Source organism: Brachypodium distachyon, chromosome 1 (genome assembly GCF_000005505.3).
Source record: "Brachypodium distachyon strain Bd21 chromosome 1, Brachypodium_distachyon_v3.0, whole genome shotgun sequence".
In the NCBI taxonomy this organism is placed as follows: domain Eukaryota; kingdom Viridiplantae; phylum Streptophyta; class Magnoliopsida; order Poales; family Poaceae; genus Brachypodium; species Brachypodium distachyon.
The window spans coordinates 18083074-18099350 of NC_016131.3; the positions used below are offsets into that span (position 1 = coordinate 18083074).

General features: G+C 44.0%; 2 long non-coding RNA genes and 1 pseudogene across 4 annotated transcripts; 2 read left to right on the forward strand and 1 right to left on the reverse strand.

Moving 5' to 3' along the window:
* Positions 1–21: 21 nt before the first annotated feature.
* Positions 22–5418, reverse strand: LOC104583848. 3 transcript variants are annotated; one of them, XR_002962091.1, is made up of 7 exons: positions 5350–5418; positions 4738–4906; positions 3261–4190; positions 1553–1749; positions 787–1473; positions 603–656; positions 22–414 (listed from the first exon to the last, which is right to left on the reverse strand). It is a non-coding gene; the product is annotated as an uncharacterized LOC104583848 (long non-coding RNA). The 3 variants fall into 3 exon arrangements; XR_001405574.2 differs by having other exon boundaries at positions 22–1473; positions 3261–3361; positions 3995–4190; XR_002962090.1 differs by having other exon boundaries at positions 22–1473.
* Positions 2142–4442, forward strand: LOC104583849. Its single transcript, XR_731910.3, has 3 exons — positions 2142–2637; positions 2731–2816; positions 4153–4442. It is a non-coding gene; the product is annotated as an uncharacterized LOC104583849 (long non-coding RNA).
* A 4615-nt stretch (positions 5419–10033) lies between the features above and the next one.
* On the forward strand, positions 10034–15624 carry LOC100831597 (annotated as a pseudogene).
* The last annotated feature ends 653 nt before the right edge of the window (positions 15625–16277 follow it).

Here is a 16277-nt window from a genome sequence, read left to right on the forward strand (position 1 = left end):
CTCCATGCCCTTTGTATCTTGTTTTTTTTTTGACAAAACAACCATCAGCGGATTATTTATTGTCAATAGACGCAGCCGAAAGAATTCGACTGCGGGAAAGGTGATCCAGTTTATGAGGAAAACCGGACCCGAAAACCATACAAAGCTCGGTTAATTAAGAGGAAACCGGACGAAAACCAAAGAGCACGACTTATTAAGGAAAGCCGTACAAAAAACCCTAACACAGAGCAACAGCCTGACGAAGCTAGGTACAAAGCTACCTACGTTGGCGGCGCGAAGGGGAAGCAGGTCGTCATGTTCCTAGACTACGACGGCACCCTATCGCCCATCGTCCAGGACCCCGACAAGGCCTTCATGGCCAAAGATGTCGGTCCTCTCCTCCTCCTCCTCCTCCTCCTCCTCCTTCTTCTTCTTCTATGGGCACCAAAGTGAGTATGTACGTGTTGGTGATTTGTGAGTAAGTAAAGAGGCAAAAATGATACCAAAGCTACTATGGGCACCAAAGTGAGTATGTATGTGTTGGTGACTTGCGAAAAACTAAGTGCGTCAGGTTAATTAATTCAAAGGAAACTAAAACTAGCTAGCTAGTTAGGCCTACGTACCTCCTGGATGACGGGCAGGAAACGGGCCGCGGGCTGGCAGAGCATCCCTCCGCCCTGCTTGCATACGTGCACAAATCAAACAGTTACCACGTACTAGCTAGCGAGATAATCTATCTATCTAACCAAATAATAAAAACAGCAAGGCTTCCTTTCTTGTCGGTCTGTCAGCCAATTTGCATTTTACCCCTTTCGTTTTTGGAGAATCAACTCGAAGCCCAGGTTGCGGATGGAATTGGGATTTTCTGCAAAAACCGGGTTTTCTTGCAATTTTGCCCTGCCTCCACTCCTCCTCATCCCCTCGCACGGTCGCACTGCGGCGCGGCACCACCTCTCGCTTCTCCTCGGCTAACCGACGCCGTCGCTGAATTCTCCCCCAACCCCGCCGCCGCTGATCTCCTCTCGGTCGGCCCTAATGACGCTCGCGCTTCTCCAGGCGCAGATCCACCGGTCCTTCCTCCTCGGCTACCCTTCCCCGGCCATCGCCGCCGACGAGGAACGCGCCGGCAGCTGAGAGGACGCCGCCGCCGCCGCGGACCTCTGGACGCACGACTCCCGCGGCCTCCTCCGCCGCGTCTTCAAGTCCGTCTACCCTCAAATTTGAGTGAGATCAAGGCCTGTGGATTCTGCGTCGCACGCGCGTGCTTCCATTTCACTTACTTGGGATCGGAGTGTGTCAGGTTCCAGGAGGAGATCGACCCCGTGGCTTCACACGGGCATTGTATTAGTAAGTCAATTAATGGGAAAGTGTACGTAGAGAGGATTGAAAGAAGGTTTAACTAACATTTGCCTTGGACTTGGTCGTGGGGGCCCATATGTCCATGCCATGGCTCCCGGCATAGTACAAGTCCTCCAATTTGACAAAATTAAAAACCTGTGTAGGATTTAATTCCTTTTACAATGCGTAGGCCGGGTGGAAAACCGAAGGAAAAACAAAACCAGCAGCGCAATACCTTGTCTTTTTGGCTCTTCAAGAAGAAGAAGAAGGAGGAGGAGGAGGAGGATCGACATCTTCGGCCATGAAGGCCTTGTCGGGGTCCTGGACGATGGGCGACAGGGTGCCGTCGTAGTTCAGGAACATGACGACCTGCTTCCCCTTCGCCGCCGCCAGCACTGAATCAAAGTTCCGCAACGCCGACGGGTGCTTATTCTGCAGGCGTCAGGCCACGAAATCAAATAATATTATATATGCTGCATGTTCGTGTGTTGCCAAGAAACAAGAGAGAGAGGGTGTCCTGGAGGTGCAAGAACGAAAAAGTCGAACGGGACCATGCAGGGTACCAGTGCACCAGGGGTCTGATGCCGTCAGCTCGAGCAGGAATATACTTAATTACGTACGTACCATCCAAGTCAGGTCGGCCTTGGCCCTCATGGAGCCCTGCATGTTCGAGAACACTTAACCCATGATCGATCGAGAGCACGCGCGGCACAAGGGAAGCAAGAATGGTGCAGGCGGTGGAGTCCAGTCCGCCCTGTTTATAGGAGGGACGCGTCCTCCTCCCGATTGGTGCTGCTCAGACCGTATACCGGAGCTCGGCGTTTTGTGGGCCCGTGCGTGGGGCTGCCGAGAACCACTGCCGTCTCTTTCCTCCTCAGTGGATCCCAGCACCGGAACAAATCTATACAAGTAAGCTGCGAGTCTTGTCGCCGTGCAGAGCGAAGCTTCCTGCGACCTTCCGAGGCAGGTAAATCCCATGTATCGACACGCGCCCTCAAATTCCCTTTCTCCTTCGCGAACGAAAAGATCCCAGTGCCTCGAGAGGAGGCGGCGGCAAACCCTAGCGCCGCCGCCGTCGAGAGCTCGGGGGTTCCATGGCGGAGGACGGGACGCCAGAACTCTGGCCGCCGCGCCGTCCCACACCCAGGCCAGAGTAGTTGCGGTGGATGCTGCCGCCTTGGGAGTTCTCCACAGGGAGGGATGGTCTCGCAGCCTGGGTAGGCCTTCCCAGCGGCGGTCTCGCTCTACACGCCGGGGACGCCCTGGTAGGCGACCATCGGTGTAGGGGGACGGGTCGCTGATGGTCAGCGGCCGCGGCAGGTAAGCAACCAATCCTCTCTCTCTCTCTTATTCATCATTCATTCTCTCAACCAGTCTAATACATTATCTTAACAAAATGTGTGATCTTCACAGCAACCAAGAGAGCAGTGGATATTGTGTACTTTAGTTGTGCTGAGCAGATGGGCCCAAGGTCACATTTTGTATCTAAAGATGATCAGGTTAACTCTCGAATAACACTGAAATTCATATTCTACATTTTAGTGCTTTCAGGTAGTAAATTGCTCTTGTACAGATGACCATGGTCTGGGAGATTATTATTATATTCATATCATGTAGCTACTTTCTTATTACTTACCAAGGTTTACAATATTGGAGCTGTTGTTGTTAGTAGTACTATCTTTGGCCTATCGACTATGTATACTCCAGGATATGATTGTGGTGTTCAAGCGAAATATCCAATAACAATAATTATAATTTCTCAGAGCTTTCATCCCTACATCCCTACCTATATCAACACACTGAGATATACTACCTTTAAATTTGTGCTAGATAAATATGGGAGATCTACCATGAGATATACTAGCTTTTAATTTGTGCTAAATTATTTGAACTCAGTGTATTTAGATGAAATAAAAGAGGGATGCAGACTAATTAAATCTTACCACAAACCCCTCGCAAGAAATTGGATTTCAGAGAATATGTTTTGAGTTCTTTCATATGTCCTTTACTGACCATGAAGCCCAGTAATCTATGAGGAGTTAAGCTGCAATGTATCACATTCCGTTAACTGTTAGTTAAGCTGCAAGTCATGTAAGATCAGGGAACAGATTGCAGACTGTTTAACTAAAGGTTTAGGAGTTAAGGAGTGTGGTTTAGCTTGTGACAAGATGGGAATGATGGATATCTATCACCCATCTTGAGGGGGAGTGTTGTCTGTGTTGGGCTGTGTAGGTGTGAGTGTAATGTGTTGGCCCAAGTGGCCCATACACTGTAATATATATGTTGTATTGCACCAAGAGAATAGAGATGATTCCAGAATTTTCCCCAAAATACCACAAAAAGTAAGAAATTGAAGCCTTGAAGGTCTAGCTGATATCCACTAGCATGCAGTCGTGCACTGATGCTTTAGTATCTATCATTTTCTATTTATTTAGGCCCTATTTGCAACTCTGGAATTTCGTAGAATTAGTCTGGTAATTATACTGCTCTCCATGAAACTCCTGTATTTTGTGAATTCATAAACTAGGCTAATTACAAATACAGGGAGTCTAACTAATACTACTCCAGTTCAATAGAATTGTCAACAGTCTGGAGTCAAATTTCTCAATTTAAATTTTGCATAACCTCATGTAATGCTGGCCATGTAGAATAATATCAGATATACTTATATATTTACCTTGGAGGTCAATAGCTGCAAAAGGTTGCAGGCACCCCAATAAAACTAACCCAAAAGCTAGTACCTTCATGCCTCCGAAACCATTTCCAATTTGTTTTTTTTTCGGGACAGATTCACTGCTCAATTCAATCTGATTCTGTTTGCTTGATGGCATACAGAAGCACTCTTGGAGCAAGATCAATGGTCAGCTGCATCGCTGAAAAACAAAGTGGGGTCGTAAGAAGTTCAGAAGATCCACAGAGCAAATTTAGAATAATGGAAATTTATAAGTCAGTAATACTCAGTAGTTTCTGATAGTGTTTTGATTTTGCTGTCTGCTGCTTGTTCATAGCTTAGCTCAGGTCGTGCTGCCTTGTATCTTTCTAGTATAATTCCCCTCTTTATGAGGCCTTTGTTTCTTTTCCCCTTAATAATTAATGAAATACAGCGCTGCTGTTTTCGTCAAAAAGTAATACTCAGATAGAAGTTTGCAAGATCCTACAACTGAAAAACAGAGACGAAGGGGGTTCAACTGAAACCCTATGTACAGAGTACAGTGTTGAGTTAGCGTTTGAGCAAAAGTGCAAGACAAAACCTCCCCAACTCATCTCTTCCCAACTGAAGCCACTCCACACAAGGGAAGCAAGACACAATCTTTCTAATGGAACCCAAGCAATCAGGTGAAGCAAACAGGTGGAGAAGAAGAAGATTCAGAAGTCAACCATGTGTGCATCTGCATGGAAGGAAGAGTGTCAAGAACTTACCAGGAAACTGGAGATAGAATCATGTGGTGCTCCTGCCTTTCTTAGAACTTTCTTCTTTCAGGCGTTTCTTTCAACCAGACTGGGAGGATTGAGCTTAGAGAGAAGTGGAGGTACTGGACTTGAGACACATGCACTTGGCTCGAGTGGGTGAAATTTAACAGAGGGATCCCTGCAGGAAGAAGACATGAAGGCCTTCAGTCCATCTCGTTAGATCACGCAATGGATGGCTCAGATCAAAGGGTGATCTGAACCATCTACTCGCAATCCAATGGCTGGGACACCGAAAGTTTTCTGTTACAGTTCGTTTGGCATCCATCATTTAGGCATAAAATTGTAGAATTCATTTTGAATTCCAGAAACCAACTTGTTTGGGTGGCACGGAATTAGTCATAAGAATCTAATCTCAAATTCCATGAAATTACACTATAACTAACCCCAATTCTTCTCTAAAAGCCATCATTTCTCTAGAATTGTCTCTCACTTTACGATTCCATGTGGTAGACAAACATGATTTTTGAACCTGGAATTCAAATTCAACCAAATGAAATCCTATCAAAAATTGGATTTCATTTCATTTCTACTTGGTTGCCAAACGGGCTGTCAGAGCTTTACCCTACTTAATTAGCCGACTAGTAGATCTTCTAAATCCCATAGGATTTGTATATATGGGCCCTGCTATCTTTCGGCATAAGATTTTATAGGAAAAGCTACTTGAGCATTAGGGATCACCATATAAAGTTGCAAATGATGAGAATTAAAGTATCAAAAACAAATATGGGAATTAGAGCCTCAAATTTGTTTGAGACTGCCTCTTTCCTCGTTGAAACTGTCAAGATGTTTTCAGTAAAAGGGCCTTCGCCTCATGGTCCACAATTTCCCCTTCTGGTCCCATCAGAAAAGGGATGTGGTTCTTTCGTCTACGGCCGTTGGCTCAAAGGTGAAATTTTTTGGTGTCTGCATCGTCTGCTTTAATCCAAACAGGCCTAGATGCTGTTCCACTTCTGGCGATCAATTGCGGCGAATCCGAGCAATTATACTTTCAAAGACTGCCGAAAAGTCCTTTGCTCAGCCGATAGCTCTCTATCTTCCTGAGCAATGTCCAGATTGAAGATGGCATCATTTGCAATAGCAGCCCTCAAGTTTATCTTCTTTTTAATCCTGCTGTTCCATCTCTTAAGAGCCTTTGAAACTCGTTCCAGTTTAACATGGAAAACGCAAACAGCGTCAGATGATCTGACCGGTCGTCCCCAAGCAGTCGAAACAAACAAAATTTAATAGAAAATGTAAGCTTTATTACCCGGCCTTTGCATTTAGGATGCATACAGCCTTATATCTTACATTATCCATGACAATATAAAACACATGACACCATAAAAAGTGTGACACGCCACGTATGAAACCGGTCTACATACTAAGTAACCTAGAGTTAGCACACCACCCAAACTGGGACATAAACTCCCTGGTGATTTACTCTAGTCGCTTGGCGCCAAATTCCATCAATTCCTTGTGTTGCACCTTCTGTAACAACGTCCATAATCGCAACCAATTTGTACATAAGAGCAACACCTGCATACAAAAATGCACTTTCTTTTTATCAAAAACAATGTCATTACGACATAACCAAATAGACCAAAAAACGGCTGCGGCCCCAACTAAAATTAGGGGACGCAAGTTCTTGTCCACCCCCGCAACCAAGGACCAAAAATCTGAGCCATATCGTTCGGAGGTACAATATTAAAAGCCAAATGGACCGTTCTCCGAGCAACCTTTGCCATTGCGCAATCAAAAAAGAGGTGTTTGATAGTCTCATGCTCATGACAGAAAACACAACGGGTGTCCCCTTGCCATTTACGCTTAATCAAGTTGTCCTTTGTTAATATAACCCCTTGACAAAGAAACCAAAAAAACACCTTAATTTTCAGCGGAAGCTTTAGACGACACAGTAATTTCGATTTAAAGCGGACCCGAGTGTCCATAAGTCTTGAATACATCGATTTAACGGAAAAGATCCTTAAGGGAAGAAGGCTCCATCGGAAGGAGTCTTGCTCGGTCGATAAATGAACCGAAGCAACCGAATCAATAATCTGGTTCCAAGCCTCAAGGTGGTGGCCTAGCAATGTTTGAGTTCCTGGTTGAGATACTCCAGAATGGAAGCTACAGTGACATGTTTATTCCGAACAATATGAAACAATCGAGGGTACTTATCACAAAGAGGCAAGTCCCACACCACCTGTCTTTCCAAAAGCGAATTGATTCACCATTCTCCACCCGAAACTCCCCAAATTGGAGGAAAAGATCTTTGACCCGCATTAATCCCTTCCAAAAGTGGGAATCTGTCGGGCGGACCTTAACAAGAGAGAGGGGTTTCTGGTCTAGATACTTGTTACGCAAAAGCGATTGTCAAACACCTTCCTCGGACATAATCTTAAAAAGCCATTTACGTGGAAGACATTTATTCTTTACTTCCAAATCAGAAATAACTAACACCCCCCCCCCCCCCATCTTTGGGGGTACTCAAAATTCCCTACTTCGGCAACCTATAATTTTTCTTATGATGGTCAGATTATCAAAAAAAGCGAGACCTATAAAAATCCAATCGCTTCCTCACCCCCTTTGGGATTTCCAAAAAGGACATCGTAAATATTGGGAGACTGCCTAGCATAGAATTAATTAGCACAAATCGTCCCCCGTAAGAGAGATTTTTTGATCTCCGGCTGCTCAGCTTCTCAAAACGATCTTCAACATTTTTCCAGTCTTGATTACGTAGCTTGCGAAAATGGATGGGTATCCCTAGGTATTTAAATGGGAACGAGCCCACCTCGCAACAAAACAGCCTAGTATAGTCCATTTCAAAATCCTTTGCGGCCCCAAAACAATATAACTCGCTCTTATGAAAATTGATCTTAAGACCTGAGAGCTGTTCGAAAACACAGAGGATAAGTTTCAGATTATAAGCCTTGGCCAAATCATGATCCATAAACAGAATCGTGTCATCGGCATATTGGAGTATCGACAAGCCATCGTCCACTAAATGAGGAATAACTCCACTAATCAGACTCTCACCCTTAGCTCTATTGATGAGGGTGGCCAGCATATCGGCAATAATATTAAAAAGAATCGGGGACAAAGGGTCCCCTTGCCGCAATCCTTTGCCGGTTTGGAAGAAAGGGCCAACATCATCATTCACCTTCGCTGCCACACTCCCTTTTTTTAACAAAATTATCAACCCACGTACACCACTTGGGAGAGAAACCTTTCAGCCGTAAAGCCTGATGTAAAAAGAGCCAACGCACCTTGTCATAAGCCTTTTCAAAATCAATTTTAAAGATAACCCCATCAAGTTTCTTTGAGTGCATCTCATGTATAGTTTCGTGTAAAATCACGACTCCTTCCATGATAAACCGACCGGGTAGAAACGCGTTCTGTGTTGGCTGAATAACATTAAGCGCCACAAAGGTTATGCGATTTGTTCCAATTTTGGTAAAAAATTTGAAGCTCACATTTAGAAGACAAATGGGATGGTATTGTTGAATCTTGGTGGCCTCTGACCCTTTAGGAAGTAACGTGATAATACCAAAATTGAGCCTATGCAGAGGTAAGGCAGCCTTGTGGAAATATGCAAAAAGCGCCATAAGATCCCTTTTAATTATCTCCCAGAAAGTTTGATAAAATTCCGCCGGAAAACCATCCGGACCCATGGAAACAATATCTTTGAAGTAAGCAAAACCTATCCAGCAATTCTCAAATCTGAAACCATTGTACTGTCTAATTTGCATGTTCTTGAAGATCAGGAGGCAATGGTCAGAGATTGCAGTGGAAGCAGGGGATAATTGGTAGTAAGGGAACTGAAACTCAAAATCTTTCATGACAAAAACTGTATCAATCTTAGTATGAGTGGTGTTCTCTCTTTCATTTGAGTACGTGAAAATTCTTCCAAGCAACTGCATTCTCTTAGCTCTAAATCTTCAATTAACCTCCTGAATCTGCCCATCATTCTTAGGGAAACATTTGAGTTGCTTTTGTCTTCCATTCCTGAAACCAGTTTAAAATCTCCACGAATCATCCGCTTGTCCTGCACTAAAGCTTTGATGTTTCTGATTTCTTGAATGAAAAGAATTTTCTGGTCATCTTGAGGCCCATAGACAACGGTTACAGTCCAAGTTAAGTTGTTGCTCTTATCACGAACATTAGCGGTCAGAAGTAGCAGATTCATTTGTAAGCTCGAAATCATCTACAATTATGGCAGCAGTAACATTATCAAGTTTTGTTTCTTGCAAGCAAACGAAGTTGTATCCCTGAGTCGCAACAATGCCCTTTATAACTCTTCTTCTGGGCGGATTATTCAGCCCACGAACATTCCAGCTAATGAGGACTAAATTCATTATCAGTTGATAACTCGTATACCATCATATGGTCGAGATTCAAAAATCTACACCAAACACCTAGCAGCCAGCAAACACACAGGAGACAACAGATACGAACACACTCCACTAGGATGGCAAATTCATCCGGATCACAGCAAAGAGGAAAGACTAACATGGATAACTGAAAAAACACGGTCGCAGACACCAACCACAGACTACTTATCAAAAACACAGTAAATTGCAGCCAGGTCTTCTGTTCTGGTTATTTGTGAAAAGAGCATTTTTACGATTCATCCATTTAATTCTATGGGGAGGCCACCCCTCCCCCACCCCAACCCATAGTCTTCCTTGTTGGTCTCCCTTGCTTCGACGCAAATACAAGCTCCCTCGCTTTAAAACCACCAACACAGTCCCCATTCCCATAGTCGAACTAGTTTCACCTCCACCTCTGAGAAGACACACAACCCACGGCACCAGGGCCGTATACCAGCAGGGGCACAGTGTGCCTCTAAAAAATTAGGGCCCCAAATTTATTTAATTACTACTGATCACATAATTAATTAGGAGGCCCAACGTTAGCGCAGGTGAAAAATAAGCCCACAACAGTATGCATCAATCTGTTTGTGATTCCATCGGTAGATAAATCCCATCTACCTATAGTCACCAAGACAATCGCTTCGTCTCCTAGAATTGGCAGTTTGGCGACGATCGCTTCATCTCCCAGCCACAACTTCTCGTTGTCGTTGCTGCGAGTCATTTGTTTTCGGTTTGGTTTGAAAAATATCTTCAGTGTACCAAATTTTAGGGCTTCATTTTAAATTTAGCACGGGGGCCCAATTTTCTAGACACGACCCTGCACAGCACCGTTCTCCGGAGGTGAAGAGGACATCTATTAGTTTCATCAGGCCTGTCAAAGTGCAGCGTCTGGACTCTATCGGGTCGTCGTCTGCCGCCCCTCACTCTCCTCCACTGCCTTTTCCCCCCAGCCCGGCCTCCTCGTCTGTGCAGGCGCAGGTGGAGGTTGATCTACCGGCAGAGGAGGATATCGGTGCCGTGCAGGCGGAGGGGGAGGGGGAGGTTGATCTACCGGCACTGGAGCCCTCCACAGAGGCACAAACCATATTCGACAGATGCTGTCAAAAACACACACACACACACACACACACACATTCGACCGTTCACGCCAAACCCTGTACACAACGACATGACCCGCCGCCGCCAGCGCGGCCGACTCCCGGTCTCGCCACCGGCGGCGCTGGAAGACGACAACCTCCTGCGGAAGATTCTCCTCCTCCTCCCGCCCCAGCCCTCGTCCCTACCCCGCGTCTCCGCCGTCTGCAAGCAGTGGCGCGACGTCGTCACCGACCCCCAATTCCTCCGCAGCTTCCGCGACCACCACCAGAAACCTCCCCTCCTCGGCCTCGTCATGGGCTACACCGGTGAACCCTTCTTCAGGTCCAATCTTGCTCCACCAGACCTCATACCGCACGAGCGCTTTTTTCCTCCCGACATCCTCGACCGATTCGTGGAGTTACTCGGCTGCCGCCATGGACGCGTCCTCTTCTTCGACTGGGCGCTCCGTGAGGTCATGCAGTGTACGACGAGAAAGAGATTTGCGTCATCAACGGCGCCGTGCTCTGCACTGCCAGCGGCGAAGGCCACGTGCATGGCAATTGCCACTCGAGCCCCTTTCAGGTGATCTTGATAGGTGTCCACAAAGATGAGGATCGAGCATTTGCCTCAGTCTACTCGTCGGAGACCGGAACATGGGGAGATCTCATCTCAACAGCAGCAGTTCGTTATATGCAGACTATGACCCGTCCCAGTACCCTTGTTGGGGACTCTCTTTACTGGTTGTTTGATGACTATGAGGATGGCATGCTTAAGTTTGATTTGGATAGGCAGATCCTAGTTAATATCGACATGCCAGATTTGAGGTATTATAGTGGCACTTGCAGCTTCCAGGTGATGCCAACAGAGGATGACAGTATTGGCCTTGCTATTTTGTCAAGGTATGACTTCGAAATGTGGGAGAGGAAGATCAATTGTGATGGTGTTGCCGAATGGATGCTGCAGAAGACCATTAAACTAAACACAATCCTTGCCCTCGGACCTATGGGGGGATGTGAAAATTTAATATTGGGGTATGATGAAGATGATCATGAGTATTATGTAAGGACAGAGATTGGTGTCTGCATGGTTCGACTTGAGTCAATGCAGTTCAAGAATCTCGGTAAAGACAATTTCACCACCACGCACTATTATCCCTACAAAAGTTTCTACACTGCAGGTAGTTCTCTGTCTTTACATTGCAGGAAAATAAAACTTACAGGGCCACATTATTTATGCATGCCTGCATTAATATTATACAATGTCAGTGTTCATTTGTATGCACAACGTTACATATATCTTTTGAGCATAGGGTTGCATGCCAGGTTGAAATTTGCAAGATACAAAACTGAAACTCTGATAATCTGCTATTACAAGTAAGCAATTTGGTTGGCTGTTTGGCGAACTTGGATGCATAAAGCTAATCTTGCATCCATCATATGAATTTAAATTTATGTAATAATAATAGTACTTTTTCATATTTTGTTGATGCTGAAGCGCCTGCTGCAAGTCAAATTTAATCCTTTCAGTGTTCAAATTTAAACACTTATTTCTGACATTTACTCTCCTGTTTTCAATTGTTCAATCTAGTTTGTTTCCTGTCATTTTCCACGCCTTCATATCTTGTGGTATTAGGAAGAGGTTCACTTAATTTTATCATTGGCATTTCCTGTTCTTCAATTGTCCAATTCCGTGTGTTTGCTTCCATTTTCACTTTCATATCTTGTGATATTTGGATGTTCAGTTGCTGACAAGTTACTGCGTGTCAGGAAAAGGGGAGCTTAGGAAATGAAACAATTTTTTTCCGCTTGTCTAGACGCTACAGTTATACTTTTAGATGTTCAATTATCTGTGCTGATTTAAATTCCTTCTGCTGTTTTGTCAAAAATAGTAGGTTCACACGTGATGTGTTGGCTTTATAAGCCTATTTGACAATCAAAGGGACAAAACAAACAAGTCTAATTGAAACCTAATCATACATGGCCTGTATTACTTTTTTTTCATGGCAGTTTTACTACTGAGATGGCTAATTTTCTGCAAAAGCAACGGTAAAGACTATCCACTATGCTACCACTTACAGTGAAAGTGTGAAACAACAGAATTTACATTGAAAACACTATCCACCATTAGAAGGCATACACAACTTCTCTAAATAAGGCTTGAATGAAATATTTGGGATTTTGATTGATTGAATTTTTATTTATTTTTGCCTCTACTTGCAAGCCTTCTTCTCCAGCTAGCTCAGTGTCCAGTGCCACCTCCTTTTCAAAGCCCGCAGGCGCTGTCATTGGCCAATTTGAACCTAGTGTTAGTTTTGGGTTTAGGCTAGAGTTCAGGGTTTAGGAGGGGTTATTGACGGCAGTGGCCAGTGGCCTCATCTTTGTCATGAGATTCTCACATGACAATGAGGGGGTCAGGATGATGTTAGGAGGCACTGAGGTGGCGGCCTGTGATGATGGGTCTGATAAATTAATAGTACCCTAGCCAGCGGAGTTGTTGAAGGATGGCAGCATTGACAGCATCATCACGGCGGCATGTTTGATTCAACTATTTGGTTTTATGGGGCAAAAGTTGCATTTCCCATCGATAAGTGTGCTTTGTTTTCGTCGTTGATTAGGCCGCCAGTGGTTTGATTGGATCCAAGTAGAAGAGGTAAGGGAAGAAAAGGAAAGGAGAAATGTCTTTTAGCAAAGCAAGCTACAAAGCTTTCAGAAAATCACATTTGACTATGTGTGCGGCAACCATTGTATCGCTGGAGCCACATTGAACTTCTAAAAAATTAGGAAAAAAATCTACTTATGCTATAACATGTGAACCCATAAAATTTTAGATATGGCGAATTACGGCCTACACAAAAAGGCAAGAGTAAGAGAATAATATTACTCTTTACAGTGTTTAAATTTATTTTTATTTGAAGACCATATATGGTCATATTTTTTGTTGAAATTTAATAGGCTGACATGTTAGGGCACGTACAGAGCGGACGCTTAATCCCAGTCATTTGGCTACTGTGAGCTTTGATCCTGGCTGCATGACTGGCGTCGCTGCTTCTCGTTGCGTCGGGCGCCTGGCCAGTAGTTCAGAGTGATTTGTGGTGGTTTAGCGTCCGTGATTAGCGCTAGGCCTTGTGGCAGACAACTCTTAGTTTTTTTTTTTAATTTCTTGATATTTATTTTTTCACCTTAAGTGCCTCTGCAAGCGTATCTCGACTGGACATGGCCTTATAGCAGGAAGAACAGTCACAATTGTTTTTAAATTTTCAAAAACTGCAAGATGAATTAACCAATATCTTGGGTACACACATACATGTGCACATAATCTGCACTTGAAACTTTTAATCTAATTCCATGAGCTGAGTGGCATTATCCTAATTACAATGGCTTTGAGGGGCATAGACCAAATATTGCGACACGGCGAACTACTCCTAAATCCTAGTAAAGCTGAGTAGATCTCAGGAGGAAATGTTGCTATGTTCTTAAGAAAATATTTTTCACTACAAAAAATCTCACATTGTACAATGTACATGACTCGGTGTTATGTGCAGATTTCAAGTCTGATGAGAAGTTTTACACATGTGGGAAAAAATTTAAAACACATCATGATGCCTTTTTATATTCTCATTCTTGTTTTATTGTAGGATACGAAATCAACAAATTTTATCACGACATAGTTCATCCTAGTATCCACGAGAGACCCTTTTTGGGATTATTGTGAAATTAGACTCATTTTCAACTTTGAATTAAAAAGGGAGCACAGTTCCTTGGCCCTGGCCGAAGAAACCCTCCACATTTGATAGTTTCAAAAACAAATAGAAACTCCACATTCGACAGTCCAGTCCTCAATGGCTCGGTCCTGGATGAGATGGCCCTGCTGCTGCCATGAGTCCACGACTCACTGTGTGGACCGCAGGAATGAAATTGAACTTTGCAATTTGATATCTGTGTTATTTGGAGCTAGTTTGCAGTATCTGTTACTGGCTGCATGGGAACAAATCTGGTGACTAGTTGCCTCCTAGGCCCCACAATACCACACCAACATTGTCCATGTATCTGTTTAGTGTTTACTTAACGAAAAGAACACAAGTGAATTCACTAGTACATGGTTACATGGGAACATATCTGGTGACTCATTACCTCATAGGCTGACAATACCACACTGACATTACTAATGTATCATCTGTCAATTTACAAGCGCATCTGTCACCTATTCACACTTATACTCAAGAGTGATGTTTGAGTGTTAGTCTTCTTCGCTTCTCCTCAGTCTCCTAGTCTCCCCTCTTATCCCTTTTTTAAACCTATTTTCCCATCTGACATCTCTTCTATCTGCCAGTGACTGACTTGGCGGAATGTGAGAGGAGGATTGGTGGCATCTCTGCAGCTCTGGAGGATGACAACTACATGACTGCTGCTTCAAGGGGAGCAGAAGCGGTAGGAGGCAATGTCGCAGCTGCCTCAAGTGGAACCCTACCAGGAGGTAAGATTCATGTATCTTGATATATGGGGATGTATCCTCTGTTAGACATTGGAGATTTGTGACTTCGGTAGGTTGTTTAGTAGCTGAATTGTAGGTTCCTGTTAACAGCACTTTTGATTGAATATGATTTCACCTGCTGCCCTGCTAGTTAGTGATTTGCTATTACCTCATTCCTATCAGTCTTACAAAAAGAGAATTATTTGTGTGTTATTTCTTAGCAACACTCACTGGGATTGGGGACGTGGACAGATTGTGGGTTGGTCTGACTTCTGTTTGAGTCCGTCATTCTTCTTGTCCTGCAGGAACGTTTGGCAAGCCAAAGCACGAAGTTCAAGCAAGGGATGCAGATCTCGTGCCTAGCCAGGTACTAACACAGACTCGGATTGACGTAATATTCAAGAAGGAAATGGAGACCAGATCAAAACTTAACAAAGCTTGGGCAAAATGGTTTCGTAGCAACGGTATTCCTGGAAGTAAAGCAGACTGTCCACACTTCCGTAGTGCCATAAAGCTAACACAGCAGCTAGGTATCTGCTTCGTTGTTCCTACAGGCGATGAAATAGATGACACAACTCTAGAAGCCAATAACGAAGAACTTCCTTAGGCCCTGTTCGGTTGCAGTATTCCCCGCAGGTATCAGAGTGGACTGGGGGGAAGTTGAATTAAAAACCGGTCGTTCCTCCGTTGATCCCTGCTGGGAATGGCAGATCCGAACGGGGCCTTAAGTGTGTGGTAAGGTTAACTACTTTAGCAGCTGGGATGGTTAGCTACTTGATGCATCTTGTTCGGGCAAACGGCTTATGGCCATGAACCGATGACTCCTGCTTTTGACGGTTGTTTGTACTTTGTAGGGTTAACTGAATTCAGCCTGTACTGACTCCTTGTTCCGTAAGAACTTTGATCTAGTTATGTTGAATTGGTGATGTACCATTTCTTATTTCTTTGACTTAACTAGTGGAGTAATAGTAGGTATGGATCACATCGTTTCTACTTTGCTTTTCTTGCGTGATGAATCCAATTGTGATTGTGCTGTTTTGTCTGATTTTCATCTGGTAAGTAAAATAACACTTGTATTGTATGTACTACTTGAAGTCTCCTTCCACAAACTTTTCTGGGACAATTTCTGCAAGGGAAAAACTGTTGCTGATACTTGACTAGATTGTTCGCAGGATCCTTGTCGGTGTGAAGGAGCACGTACATGATTTTTACATTGTTAAAAACTTGTCATGTTGGTGGTCAGGTTAGAGCCAAGTAGATGCTAGCTAGTAATGCAACATGGTTTTGGAATAAGTATATCCTTACCTGATTATCATGATCAGCTAATTTGACTTTTTGAAGTCTTTGTTTATTTTGCAGCATTTGTGTATATCGTACACCTATTTTATAAACCTTCTTCATCCTCCCCAACTATACATGAAAATCTTCAATTTCCTAAACCACCCCAATGGCAGTTTACTGACAGTAGCATGACATCTTGACATGAGATGATGGCCGATGAGAGTGAAATCTGTTAGTAAGATGGATCTCTGTGATTGTCACATTTTCAGGGCATGTAAAGCTTCAGCTTTTCTGTGAAGAGTGCCCCCAAAG